This window comes from Barbus barbus (assembly GCF_936440315.1).
Source record: "Barbus barbus genome assembly, chromosome: 27".
Taxonomy (NCBI): Eukaryota; Metazoa; Chordata; class Actinopteri; order Cypriniformes; family Cyprinidae; genus Barbus; species Barbus barbus.
In genome coordinates, this window is record NC_136755.1 from 23,143,861 (window position 1) to 23,160,392 (window position 16,532).

The window sequence follows — 16,532 nt, forward strand, 5'->3', positions numbered from 1 at the left end:
TGCTTTCATCTTTTCCAATCAACAAAGTTTTATTTTTATTTTTATAAAGAACAAGCCATTGCCACTTTCACACAGACTTGAAATGCAAGTTAGACTAGTCTGGTCAATCCAATTAAGTCTATCTTCATATGTTTTCTGTAGTTTATACAATTGATATGCTATTTGATGAATCATCTTAATACACACAATTGATTAACCTCCCACAGAGAAAAGTCATGCTACTAATATAAAATCAGATGAAGTCATTAGCATATAGCTACTTTCAGAATATGTACTGAATTTGATGAAGAATTTCTTCTTAAACATGGAAGTACATTTTTACATACATACAGGTCATCTTGGTGTTAAAAACACTGTAGGCTATTCAAATAACCAAGACATGCTGCTTTTTGCATACTATAGCTATAAGTATGCATATTCGGATTCATAGATAATGTAATGTAAAACACCCCCCTGCTGTTTGCTGTCCATGCTTATTTAGGAAATCATTTTTATTCTAGTAAATGTCTTGTGCATCTCGCATCTTCAATCTAGTCCTACTTGCTCACTATAAAACATACACACTCTTGACTGTGTATTGCACAATACACACTATCTGTTGACAGATTCAAGGAGAGCCAGCAGGCATTTTAGCACTCTTGTCAAAACAGCAGTTATTTCTGCTGAATGCTAATGCATAATTCAAGAACCTCTCATGGAGCAAATCGTGGGGCTCAAGTCTCCTCTATCTCTCCTTTTAATAATGAGACAAACCCAACATCTACTCAACCCACCAACAAATAGAAATATATATAAAAAAAATAATTGGTGGTAACTTTATTAAACTCAGACAATCTTTAATCTTTTAATTTCGATACTGATAAGTTTTTTTAACAGGGGACCTTTAGATTTTTTCAGGTTCAGTTTGTAATGCTGTGTCAATATGTCAAAGGTATAGTTAAAATGTACAATTTTTACATATTGCTCTTACATAACCTAACCAATAAACGTGTGTAAACCCCTTCAGTCATGTGTCGGTGTTTCTTTCACTGCTCCTTCTTTCTTTACTTTTTAATGTTTACTCTTAAATCATGTTTTATGGTGTCAGCTCCTTTTCAAGCATCCTCTTTAGTTTTATAAAACTTTGCCTCTAATCGGACTTGATTTGACAGTGTTGTAGATCTGTATAATTTATAAAAAAAAGGTAAAACAAATACTTAAACCAAGAAACAAATTGTCATTGTTCATATTCACAATATTTTTGTTTTGCATGCAATCTTAAATTTAATTTTGACATAAGTTCTATTTGTTTTAATTTACTACCAAAATGGCACAATATAATGAACATTTCCAGTATCATAGACTCATTTGCGTATTGCATAAACACATTGCTTGCTTTCCTCACTGCTCGGAAACACCTACATGACACATATCCATTAGGATCTCGTTGGATTGTCGAACCACCAATCTGGTTTGGTCCTGAAAGTAAGGTATGTGACATCTGCAACAGCTGTATGTCCTAACAGGTAAGCCAGACAGGACAGGTAAGGAAGCAATAACATATATTCATCAGACAGCAACTTCGTCATGAGCATTCACTATTGCACAACATAAAGCAAATGAATCAGATTCCTAATGTCAACCCAATAATTATTGAGAGTTTGTTTATGGGAATATGTTAGGGCCTGGGCTTTGATTTATGGTGTACAGCAAAGGTATTTGCTCTAAAGCCTAGTGAGCAGCATGCAGAATGTATTTTAAGGCTCAATACTTTCTATAATTAAATAACTTGATAGATAAATACATCAATATATTAATATATATAAATATTATAAAGGCAGATTTAAAAAAAAAAAAACAATAGTTTCTGTGTACTTTGCAAGAGGAGTGCTTTTTGTGAGACATTTGTCCTGCTCTTTGTCCTGAAAGGCATTTCAAACCGGTCATTTATGAGGTTAGGATGCTGGCTCTATAAGCATTTCACTAGGTTTTGGAAAGGAGCCTCTGTAAGCTTGCTGTAACGTGTTTATTTCTTGGGACTTGTCCTGGTCTTGGCATCATACAGTTGAACGTTTCTGAAAATGTTACAGGGAACTGATTTTCCTTTTCTTTTCTTCATCTTACTTCTTTTTTATACACACTGCTCACATTTATCAAAGACAGAGGGGATAGACTGCTGAAACAATGCTGTGGCAGTCGTACCACAATTTTTTTTTTATAGCATGGATGACATCAGAGTCTTGCATTTTTACATTGTTACATAAAGATGATGTGAATAGATATACACTCCATATACACCCTGTGTGTACATATAAATCTGTAATATTCTGACATATAAAGAAAGGAAATATAGTCTAGGGAGAAATGTTATAAAACCTTATACTTGATCCCAAGGTTTTGTTCCCAAGAAACAGATTCCTGAACTATAAAAGGTATTCAGAGGAGAATGAATGTCAGCAGTGACCTTTAGCCCTCGGCAAAGTTTAATCTGTGAATGGAGAACTTTTATAAGTTGTCACAATGTACTATATCTTTTTCCAAGCTGACAAAGTTGCTTGCACAGAAATACCTGTATAAAACTTTCCTTAAACAAAATCTGAGACAAAGTCTACATTCTTTTTTTTTGGCATTAATGTAAGCACCTTTTTCTCTCCCCCACAAAAAGCTGAAGAGACCACTGAAGCTTGACCTTTTTTCAGAACAGCTAAATAAAAATACAAACAGACAGTTTCGCCCACATTAAGTTAAACATTGTGAGTGCCTAGACAGCTTCTGCTGGCATTGTCTTTTGTCTGACATATGTGACCTTGGACCACAAAACCAGTCTTAAGTGTCAATTTTTCGAAATTGAGATTTATACATCATCTGAAAGCTGAATAAATAAGTTATGGTGTATGGTTTGTTGGGATAGGACAATATTTGGCCGAGATACAGCTATTTGAAAATCTGGAATCTGAGGGTGCAATAAAATAAAAATATTGAGAAAATCGCCTTTAAAGTTGTCCAAATGAAGTTCTTAGCAATGCATATTACTAATCAAAAATTAAGTTTTGATATATTTACAGTAAGAAATTTACAAAATATCTTCATGGAACATGATCTTTACTTAATATTCTAATGATTTTGGCATTATAGAAAAAAATATAATTTTGACCCATACAATGTATTTTTGGCTATTACTACAAATATACCCCAGCGAGACTGGTTTTGTGGTCCAGGGTCACATATGTGATAAGAGTCTTAAGCCGAGGTGGCCAGATATCCGGAGGCATGAGCATTGGTTGGACAGTGTAGCTTTAAATCCAGGAATGGATACTAATGAGGCTAATTTAAACCTTACCCATAGTTGACCTTCTGTGGCATGATCTGTAGCTGTAATCCTCCAAAACAAATATACTTTACATGTCTTAAAGAGACAGTTCACCCAAAAATAAAAATTCTGTTATAATTTACTTCTTGTTTCTTTTGATTTTCGTTCTTCTGTTGAACACAAAAGCCACTCTGGTTTGCAGTGACATGAAAGTGAACAAAAAATGGCAGAATTGTCATTCTGTTAAAGAGAACTCGAGCCCTGTTTTGTGCCAGTGCACAGCATTTCGCAATCTTTTCTTTGGCTATTCTTTTGTTTCTTGCAATACTGATAATCCATGCCAGGTACTTTCAGATGTCTCATCCATGTTTAGCTCTGGCCAGAAGAGTTGCTATTTGCTAGACCGTTTTATCATTTCTCAAAAGACCATTGCTTTATTCTGATTTTGTATGCTTTTATTTCATGCAAAAGACACCCAGGTTGTATCTCTTTTAGTCATGGACTTTAACATTTCCCAACATCCTCTTCTCCCTAAGGAAACAAATGACTTATGCTCTTATAAGCTGCCATGATTGACTGCTGTAGTATTTGTATTATGTTGTAATACATAATAATATTGCAATATTTCTAAAATATTCTAATGTATAATAATATAATATTTCAACAAGCAAATAAGTAAAATTGTATCAAAATACATAAATCCAACCAAATTTCATCCTTTTAAATGTACATATAGATTACTGTAATTTTATTATTTACATAATAGCATTTATTAATATTTTTAATTATACTGTATTTAAGTACATATCTAAGCTTTTATATCTAAGTTTTAATTATGTTTTATACGTTTTAATATCTATCTATCTATCCATCCATCCTAATTGCTTACATTTTTTAAATATTTTTAGTTACCAATAACAACACTGATAGAAAGACAGAATAATAGAATGATGTAGATAGACAGACAGACAGACAGATGGATAGATGGATGGATGGATGGATGGACGGACGGATGGACGGATGGACGGACAGACAGATAGACAGACAGCGATAGATATATAGACAAACAGACAGATTGATAGATGGACAGACGGATAGATGGACAGACGGACGGACTGACTGACAGACAGACAGATAGATAACCCTGATGATGGCATGTCTGCTAAAACACATTAGTTAAAATTCTCCAATCCACGAATGTTCATGGTTTTACCTTCTATTTGTTGCATTAATGCAACCAAGTATTTTTTTCTTCAATCTAAAAAAAACAGCAACCCAATAGCCTGCAGTGCACAGGATGACATTCTCAAGAAGAGAAGTCATCTAAACGCATTGATTCAACCCACAAAATGTGACCACAAGAGCTCATGGCTTTTAACTAAACCCATGTGCAATTAGTCTCTTACATAGTGCCATTTTATTATTTTTTTTACATTGAACTGTGAATGTAAGTTTGGTCAAATGTAATTCATAAAAAATATCACACAACCACAGCTAATTTCTGTTGCTTCTGGAAAAAAAGAGTCAATACTTCAGGGATCTTGCTGATAACAGCATTAAAGAAAAACACAGAGGAAGCGGCGTATTATGCAGTGGTCTTTGTGGACACATAAAGTACCCACGCTCGTTGTGTTTCACAGACAAATTAAACAGAGGCCGGACCACCCGGACAGATACACAGCAAGCTAGCTTCCCAATACCAGCAGCCTGTCTAAAATTATAGCAGCTCCTGAGCCCCGCTGCAGCATGTGCGCACACACACACACACACACACACACACGGTCTTACATGTCTCGCAGCATCAGGGGCCAGATGTCAGAGATAAGTGGGTATGTTCCTCACTGTACGCTCCACATATGCCTAAACTCGGTGTCCTCATTAACCCAAACACACCATCCACACTCTCTGTACAACCACGCAGGGCTGTCTAAACCTGTCAGAACCTTCATCCTCACACAGAGGCAAGAAACTGTCACTATTTTCAGGGCAGCATGAGCTCCATCATTATGAAGTACAAACCTTTACTGACATGCATTTCATATATTGTGATTGTAAAAAAAATTCCCTGTTCAAACTACTATATGAAATATATGTGACATTTTGTTTCAAATGATTAATGAATTAATAGTAATATAAAGTAAGAAACTAATGCTATTCAGAAAGGATGGATTAAATTGAATTCAAGTGCTGTTCATCTGAACGTTCTGTTCATCAAAAAAGTGTGTACACACACACACACACATTTTTTTTCTAGTTATATCTCAAACTATCTCTGATAAAGTGTCACTGTAACGGGTTCTTGTGACAGTTTTATTGTTTCTCAGACTTATGTTATCGGACAGAAGCAATACTCTGAGACAGCTTTGGGTGTTTTAAGCTCTAAAAGGGATTTCATTTCTCCATGGATGTACAAACAAGCTGTTTGTAAGCAATAACTTGAGTCATTTAGAGCAATTCGAGGTAGTTTGGGGACAGAACCACAAACTTCCACCACTGACACAGGATCTGTACTGTAATTAGATGTAAGACAAATCGCATTTGACAGCACTTCCCTCAAAAATTGTAAGAATGATGTCATGATGAAATCATGACGCATGTTTCTGTTGTGATGACAACCAAACTGTACTTATGGTACCATATTGAAAACCATATGTTACCATATTTAAAACTGAAAAAAACAAAACCAAAAAAAAAAACATGAAATTTGGTGCTTGTATAGGCCTCATGTAGTATGAATACTTCTATAATATACAACCTGGATAGGTGGATGGATGCATACACGCATGGATGGATGGTTGCATGGATGCATGGATGGACGAATAGATGGATGCATGGATGGATGATGGATGGATGAATGGATAGATGTATGGATGGATGCATGAATGAATGGACGGATGGATGGATGCACGGATGAATGGATGAATGGATGCACGAATGAATGGATGGATGCATGGTGGATGGACGGATGGATGCATGGATGGACAGATGGATGCATGGATGGATGGATGGATGAATGAATGAATGTAAGGATGCATAGATGAATCGATGGATGAATGGATGAACATATGGATGGATGGACAGTAGGGTGGATCGGCAGATAGAAAGACAGACAGACAGACAGACAGACAAGTGCATAGATAGATAGATAGATAGACAGAACAAGGATGAAACAGCAGATACCTTAAAAAAAAAAAAAAAAATAGAACAATAGCGGCTACTCAGGAACCTAATTCTCTGGGCTCTTTGTTGATCCTAAGGTGGAGCAAAGTTTGAAGAACCTTTCTGTTTAGGAGAAGACACACAGGAGAATTCCTCAACAAAGTCACTTGACTCACATTGCCAACCAGGTCAAATAAAGCGGGTAAATATACACTTGAGTCAGTCCAGTTGTTGTTTTACAGTGTGTGTGTGGTCCAGCCTCCATTATGTCGTGATAAACTGATGGCTGTTGCTCTGCTGGGTTCTAGTGTGTGCTAATAAAAAGCACTTTAATGGACATCACCCCTCCCTTCCACCTCTGCGTCCATTCATTTCCCATCCATACTGGCACACTTCTGCATTCACTGCTCCTTACTACTCAAGAGAATGAGAGAATAAATTTTACTGCCTCAATCCATCACACAACCGGTCAACCCCCCCATCTGCCACACTTCTGCTGATCACAAAATGAATAATACTGTCCTTTCCTCTTCCTTCTTTCTAATATCACACAGCGTTAACCTCCGATAAAACATAACAAGATAGAAATGGCTAGATGGACACAGAGGGGCTTCTGACAACTGAAATTCCCATTAATAAAATCTTTCAAAAAGTGTAGATTTGCAGAAAATTTAATAAGTGTTCAGCACCATGGCAAGGGATGATAGATAGATAGATAGATAGATAGATAGATAGATAGATAGATAGATAGATAGATAGATAGATCATGTAATTTCATATTTTTTGATTTATTATTTTAGTTTGAGCATTTCTTCATTAACTAAAAGAAGGTGAACACTTCAAGACAGAATGTAAAAATCAGTTTTACAGCCTCCCTCTTGTATATGCTAATTTTTACTTTGGACCGGAAAAAGGGAAAGTTAATTGCACCAGCATCTCCAGCGGCACACTCTACACTTTCCCATCTCTCTTATTACTTAAAAGGAAACTTTTGCATATTACTGCTCCTCAGAGCCCCTGCTGCGGCACACTTCTGCAATTACCTGTGTCTACTTTTCTTTTGATTAATAAAAACGGTACATATTATGTTCTAACAAATGGAATAGTTTTACAATGTGATTTTACATAAAATAGCTCAAATTAGAATAATAACAGATTTTTTAAGAAAAATAAATATTATGTGGAAATTTTGTACCACAAGCGAAAACTCAGAACTTCTATAAAGATATGGTTTTCAAAAGTGTACCTGATCCTCTTTGTTTGCAATTTTTCTTGTCTCTTCCATGGAATACATATGTTCACGTTTCCTAAGAAAGAAAACAAAACTGTATTATTAATGCATACTATTACATTTTTAAAATATACAATTATGTTTAGAAATGACCACGAGCAATGCATAATTACAATTCTTTGTGGTATGAAGATATGACAACATTAATTTTCTCAATTTTATGTAAAAAAAAAAAAAGAAAAAAGTTAGAAAAGAAAATCTGTGAACAACATGTAATTAACCTAATAAATATAGAGCAAAAGTGAGATTACAATGAGATTTTACATCAAATAGCTCAAACACCACAAATAACAGATTTTTAAAGAAAAGTAAATATTATCATATCGCAATTTTACCATAGTAGATATATAGTTCAATATAGTTAAAAGGTTCAATTACAAAGAGATTTTACATAAGATAGCTCAGTTAACTAGAATAACAACATATAACAAAAGTAGTATTGTATTAGAAAAGTGCAATTTGATGAGAAAATCTAATGTGGGTTAAAAATAGCATATTATTGATTTCTTCAGCAAATGCCATTTTAATTCCAACAATTTGTTATAGTCTCTTCTGAAATCCTAGAAAGCAAAGGGAAATAGTATGTTGCAATATGGCTGCACCGTACCATAGTGGGTTAAAAAAAAGAAAGAGAGGAAAGAGAGTTTTATTGCTTCTTTTCTTCCTTGACAGTCCAGACCCATGTTACAATAGCTTTAACCTCTAGGTCTGTTTCTCTCATCTCTCCTCTATCTGTCTTTTTCTTCTTCTCTAGCTGTCAGCAATGATACAGATTTTAAAAAATAACACAAAATTGTCAGGCCCATCCCCCCAAAATTCAACACTTCCTTACATTTCTAAACCTAAAGCATTAAGTCCATCTACACTGGAGAATGAATCCCATCAGGATCATTACAAACTCCGATCCGCCGTTTTTCACAACGACACCCATTGAAATGACCTTATAAAGAATGGCACATTCTATTTTCCACCTTCAACACATCACTTAAAAGTTGGAGATCAATTTTACAGCTTCCTGCTTTCCATCTGCCCCTTCATACCCTTTCACTCATACCCTTTCACTCTTTGTAAAGAGGAAGAAAATCCATTTTAAAGGTCTTCCCTAAAATGACCGTCCCTTTCACAGAGCGTTTAAAGAGGGAAGAGAATCGATTTAGAAACTCCACCTCTCCTCCAACCATGCCACATGTCAAACTTCTGCCCTTCTCTGGTCTAGATTTTTATTTTCTTTTAACTTTAACTTTACAATCCCACTTCAACCAAAAAACAAGAGGCACAAGCCCGACATCCATCCCTATTGTTTCATCCCTCCACCTCAAGAAAAGCTTCAGAGAGAGATCAATAAAATCCTCTCAATGGTCATTCACAGACTCCCACACACCATTGCAATCTGCTGTGGTACAAGACCATCAGTAAAACACCCGCACAACATTACCATACAGGTGCTCTGTGCACACTTTCCTCTGATCTGTTCTGTGTTGAGGAGAATTGGGGTCATTGTTTTAAAGAAGAGCTTTTGAAGGTTGCTAAGACAATTCAACACCTTCTTTTTTCTGTATTTCAGCAGCACCTGTCACACCACTGTGGAAGAGAGTTTGCCATTCATCCTGAATGTTTATACAGTCACCTTCTGCATTTCAAACGTTAATCCCATATATTTGTCAATTACCTTTGCAGATAATACAATTTTAAATATTTCAGGGCTACCTGAGACAAAAAAACAAATGAAACCATGATCAGAAAAATCCAGTCTACTTGCAACAAAAAATTAAAATATCTGACAAAAAGTTGGTGAAACTTTATGTGTGTCTGTAATCGGTTGCATGAGATCATGCTGTTAGAGCGCAGAAAACAAACACAGTATGATCGAGCTGTGATATCCAATTCTTTTTAATTAATGAGTCAGCCAAAAAGATTTGGGAAACTCGCTCCTGAATTAGTTGTTGAAATCAGACACACTCGACACACAAATATTAAAACAAAACTGAAATAAAAAATACAATTTGTAAAATTTAAAACAAAAACAAAACAAATGAAGTATTGAAATAAATATGTTTAAGTACTAAAACAAAATACAAAAAATGGAAAAAAGAGCAAATTTGTAACAAATAAACAAACAAACAAAAATGTGAAAACAAAACAAAACCGAAACAAATTAAGTACTGAAATAAGTATTAAAATGACTAAAAAGCAAAAACTAATTAAAATGACAAAAGCACATACAAAATGAAAACAAAAAAGCTAATTCAAAATATTAACAAATACTATAAAATACTAAAAAAAGGATATTTGGGTTCATCACATACATATATATATATATATATATATATATATATATATATATATATATTTATATAATTAATTATTATTATTTTAAATCTGCCCTTTGCACTGTTTGCATGTCTATGTATATTGTTTCCTTGCCAGTTTCGTATGTAAAACAATTCCAAAAAAGTGCTTCAAAATTGATTGGCAGTTGATTGACAAAACTGCTTCTTCTGATGACAGTTGTGGCTAACAGTCAGTTACCTCTTTATTTACAGTGGTAACAATATCTGTACCACCTATAGTATTTTTATGGTTACCATGGAAAATTTAGTTAGGGTTGGGTAGCTAACAAAAAAATACTATTTGATGTAATTTCAAGGCATCTTTCAGCTCAGTGTGCCTCACAGCACTGCAAAACATATGAAGTTTCATAAGCCATACACAGTTACACCTTAATTATCAGAGTGAGACCCGATGCACAGATCCCATCTCTCCATCTTTATCTCTGGCCTGGAGGAACTCAAGTCTAGATATGTCTACTAGCTAACGCAAACAGTTAAGATTTCACCTTCAAATTTGCATGTAGTATAGACTCAAATCAACCATCTAAACCTGCTGAATACATGGTCTGTGTGCAACATTTTTCTTGAGGTTTCAGGTTTACTGCCTGAACTGGTAGCTTCAGAATACTGGGGAACGGTGGAGAAAGGGATTGTGTGTGTGTGTGTGTGTGTGTGGCTGTTTCTCAAAGATGGAGGCAGATTCTCAGAGACCACAAGCCCTAAACATATCTGCAGGCCAGATGCTAACCACTACATCTTTCCCTCCTCTCTTTCTCTATTGAAGCATTTCTGTGAATGCTGTTCATTAACTGCATCATAATACTCCCACATATCAAGGCAACTGTAATGTAAAATGCTGGTGTGTGTTATATACATCCGCCGCAATGATTCATTTTTTGTCCCATGTGTAAAGCTCTTCGGTATCGCGATGTTGGATGACTTGTCTGAATAGCTAGTGAATATGATTAAGTGTGTGGTTTGACTGTGTGCATTCAGGAAATGACACAGTCGGTTTCTAATTAGCATTGTGCACAGAAGAGCTGTGATGCTGCACATTTCCACTCCATCCACAACCCTTTTGCTGAATTAGGATGTCACTGGTTTGGAAAGGAAAGTCTCCCTGCATCCCTCATCCAAAGGTACAGTATGTGTGGATATAAGTGAATTTATGAGTCCATACCACCCACACACAATACAGTGGAATAGAATTTCCAGTTACTGGGGAATGGAAAGTGTTGGAGAGAACAGAGAGAAGGAATCTGTGAAGATACAGTTTCAGGCTAACTGCTCTCCATGCCAGCAGAGCCCACTGCCTGTTGTTTCCATGGTGCATAGAATATCATCAACCTTTTATTGAGTAAACCACCTTCCACCTCACAGATGTACAAAAACACATTTTTAAAATTGCCAAGACAGTTCAGCATATTAGAGTACTTATGATTCAGTCATCCTTGCATAAGACAAAAACATTAAAGCTGTCAATGACAAAATAAGACTACAAGATTCCTAAAGAAATTATAAGGCGAAAAAAATAGTGTGTGTGTGTGTCTGTGTGTGTGTATACATATATAATTAAGTTGAGCTGAAGTTGATATTACTGATTAAGTAATTGATATTGATATTATTAATTAAGTTGATATTACTGTTTATTTAAGAAATATAATTTGGTGCATTTTCACTCTAAAATTTGTAAAACAAAATTGCTAGTTAATTTAATAAATAATTACAAAGAAACAGCAAGTAACACATTGAAATTGAACATGAAATTGTGTAGCAGAAAGACTGAAATTCTTGTAAAATGTACTCCAATCTGTTTTATTTACAAATTAATATTAATATAATATTGAAATATTTTAAACAGTTTAGTATGCATATTCATACACAATAAAATATGATACAATTATAATGTGTGCGTGTATGAATGTACACACACACACACACACACTCACTTGGTCCACATACACATTCAGTTCCTTTTGCATAAAACATTACATAATAACATAAACCATGTTTCATTGATGCGGTCTACTGTTGGTCTTCTCCTCATTAAAATATTGTCAACTGCGTTTCACTCGACAATAAATTCTCCTATTCTAAAAGTACTCCTTAGTAACATGTAGGATAGGATAGGACAGTTTGCATATATTGACAGGAAATGAAGTGTGTGTGAGAGAGAGAGAGAAGACAGGATTAGGAAAGGATTGCGAACCAGGACTCGACCTTGGGTCGCCAAAATCGCAATGATGCTCTATGGTGACGCGTTGCCCACAAGGCTATCGGCGCTAACACAAGTACTTGAGTGTGTTAAAAGTCTATACTGGGCTTGACTTTAAAATAAATTTGTCATTAAGAAAGCCTTTTCAGTTGTTGAATGATAAATCTGATTCTGGGTTATGGGACTGTGTATTATAACTTCACACATTAACATCAGTCGTCCTCAACAGCACTGATTTCTTTACTGCATACAAAGTAGTATGTTCCTCAAAATAATCCAGGCCTACACATATGCAAGCACACACTCAAATACTGCTGCGTCGGAGGGAACTTTCCCGCTACTCCACCATTTTGGCTTTCCTGCTCCGCGTTTTTGTAGAAAGCCCAACGGACCTCTGCATTTAAAATACTGCCCACAGAGTCAGTCAGCAGACGGCCAACCGCACGGCAAACACACAGGCCTGCTTCTGCACGCACAACCGTTCACCACCTGCACTCCATACATGCAGTACCTATGAGTATTACACAGAACAGGAAAATCCAGCCACTTCATCCACACCTGTACAGTACAGAACAATCATCTAGTGTGCCTGAAAACAACATAACCCAGAGGAAGATTTATTGCTCACAATTAGTACGTACGGACTTCATTTCATTATCAGCACTGTCTCAGACGTTTCTCCTAACATCAGTAGATCTGCACTTCCTGAAAGAATTTGCAGTGTTTGCAAGACAGAATGAATGAATGATTGAATAAATAAATAAATTCACTCTAATATTAATACTTATATTCAGCAAGGATGCATGCAATTATGAAAGCCTGTTTCCACCACAGAATAAAAAAATAAATAAATAAAGAAGGTAATTGCAATCTTTTATCTCACAATTCAGACTTTTGTTTTGCAATTCCAAATTTACATCTCACAATTATGAGTTTGTCCTGCAATTCTGCTTTTGCCACATAATAAATAATAAAAAAGGTTGTGACATATTATCTTACAATTTAGACCTTGACTTTCAGAATTCCAACACTCAGAATAAATGTTGCAATCACCTTTATTATTATTATTATTTGATTTTTGTGTGTTTTTTTTTGTGTGTGTGTGTGTGGTGAAAACAGGCTTCCACATGAAACTGGTCAAAAAAGGATTCTGAAAAAAAGTATCAATAATAAGCAGCACGAATGTTTTAAATTTTTTTTTTTTTTTTTTTAATTCAATAGCTCAGAAGCTCAAACTTTGTGTCAGATGTTTCTCCTTAAATGCCTTTGGAGGAATGAGACATTTGTTTAGATCATTTGGCCATAGAAGAATTTGATGAGAAATCCTTGAGATCTCTGATGTTTGATTACAGACTTTTGTGTCTTAGCAAATCTGAGCACAGTTTGAGATCTTTTCTGGAACTCGAGTGGAAACTCATGAGAATACTGAAGCCTTCATCTCATGAGAAATATCAGAGAAGCAGGAGACTTTAGCAAAACATTTGCTTTCATTTCAGTCTCATTGCAAAAGTGAACTCGTTTGTGATTTTCTCTCTGAAAACAAAACCACCACACTTTAAATATAATAAAGAATGACGTTTTCTTATTAGTACATAGTTCTATCCAGAAATCAGCGAAACATAAGGCATCGGACCGTGCTGAAAGAACTAGAAATATCGCCCGCCTACAGGGAGGAATTCTGCCTGGAAGCAGGACCAGAGCAAGTTTGGCCTTGTGACATGATAACTGCAGTCAGGAATGAAGGTGAGACATCTGATTCCAGATCAGGCCTTTGGGACACCTTTAGGGTCAGTTGTAGTCAAGCTGAACAGACTCGGGGGTCTCAGTGGGAGTTCGAGGGCTCACTCATACACCTTAGAACACTTAGTTTTAATGACTGCTGCTAAACACTCTCAGCTGTCACACACACTCAAACACAGATGTATTAATACAGCAACACAACAATGCAGCGATCTGACATGAAAGTAAGCAGCACTGGAATCATGTTGCATCAACATTGTATTTATTTAAAATTGATAGCATAACAACAAGGATGTACGAAGCCTCTTTCTGCTATGAGATGGAAAAAAAGGTCATTTAAACTTTTTATTCTGACTTTTTGTCTTGCAATTAAAAGTCAGTATACAAAATAGTACCTTGCAAATCTAAGAAAAAGTCTAAATTGTAAGATAGAAAACTCACGATTACGAGGAAAAAGAAAGAATACAGAATGTGTAATTCTGAGAAGACCAAAAAGATGAATTCAGACTTTTTTTCTTCGCAATTCTGAGTTTACATCTCACAATTCTGCCTTTTTTCTCTAAACTCTGAGTTTACATTTTGTAAATCTGACTTTTTGTTTCCATTATGGAATAATATATCGCAATTCTAAAAATACCAAATATACTTTGCAAATATGCAAGAGAAAAGTCAGAATGTGAGATAAAAACCCTTCAAGAAAAACAACTTGCAAGATATAAACTTGTAACTTATCTGAGATATACATTTAGAATATATGAATAAACTCTGAGAAAAAAAAAATCTGAATTGTGGGATATTACCTTGCAATTTTGAGTTTATAACCCTAAATTGTAACTCTTAATATTGCTTTTCTGAAAAATTCTCAGATTTGTGAGAAACAAAGCCATAATTGTGGGAAATAAACTCATAATAGCGAGGAAAAAAGTCAGAATTGCGAGATTTAAACACAGAATTGCGAGAAAAAAGTGAAATATAAACCCAGAATTGCCAGAGAAAACAGAAATGTGAAATTTAGTCACTATTACCTTTTTTATTATAATTTTTTTTATATCCCATGGTGGAAACAAGCTTCCATGTGAATTATCTCTGAGCAAAGCAAATCTGAAAAACATTTGAACTGGATAAAGAGATGGAAACATTCATTCTTACTGGAAAATTGAATTTCTGATGTGCAAACAAAAGCGAACACAATGGATACGCACACACACACACGGACCAAGTATGTCCTCATCCTATTTCAGCAAACACAAGAATACGTGTGTGAGTTTATCCTCTCAGACGAGACCACAGTCTTGCACAGTTTCCAAGCTCAGCGTCTCCAGAGTGTCAGCACGGTCAAATCTCTCTCTCACCATAGCCATTTTTCTCTTACTCCATGCCTCTTTCATTTTTCAATCTCTCTTTTTTTTTGGCTCTGTCTATTTCCAATCTGTTTTTTCTCTTTATAATTTATTCCAGCTCTGCCATTTCTACTGATTAGCCAAAGACCATATTAAATCAGAAATGGATGGGAACATAACTGGTCTTCATTCAGAAAATACCTCGAACTATAAAGTCTATACCCCACAGGTTTAAGGTCAGATTGTGGTACACTAAATTCTGTTTTGTCAAGATAATTTTATTGCATAATTATCATTGAAATTTCCAGTACAATGGTCATATATATATATATATATATATATATATATATATATATATAAAATTTGAACACACCTCAGCTGGTAATAATAATAATAATAATAATAAAACAATAATAACAATAAATAACTTGATGTAAAATATTTCTATGTAATATTAATATTAGCTCTAATTTAAAAACTGAAATTATTTAAAAAAAGAGGTTTGGAATTTTATTACTATTATTATAATTTTTTAAAAAGCACAGAAGCACAGAATAATAGTAATTCTATATAACATTTCAATAGTTATTTTTAATTTTTAATATTTTAACACTAAAATGCAGTTTTTTTCTTCTTTTTTTTTTACAATCTTCTTTTTTTACAAACTGTATAAAACCAACATGAATATAAATCATGCTGATTCAACAACTTTGTCACTGATTCATACACATGTTTTATGGTTACATCTACGAGTGTGTTCATCAAAACGGCACACTCTAGTTTTGTCATGTCACATCTTATCACTCACTTACAGTTTAGACTAGGTCTAAGCTTACAGTCTGAACTTCTGGCAGATGTTCTTTGAATCATGGACCCAGCAAAAATGCTGCCCATTATAAAGGCAAAAATAACATTAGCGCGAGTCTGCCAGCTCGTCATTGAACTGAGATGATGCTCTCTCCATTTCCACAAGCCATTAACCACATACCATTTTCGAACCACATCAGACTTTATTGATATTACAGAGAATCCTCGAAAAAAAGATGACCTGGCTAAATGCATTTTATGGGCTGGACGGGGCTGAGTGGAAACCCAGGAAGCCGATTGATTGCAAATACTTTGTTAAGGGGCAGCGTTTGATGTTTTCCGGATTCGCTATGACTTTTTT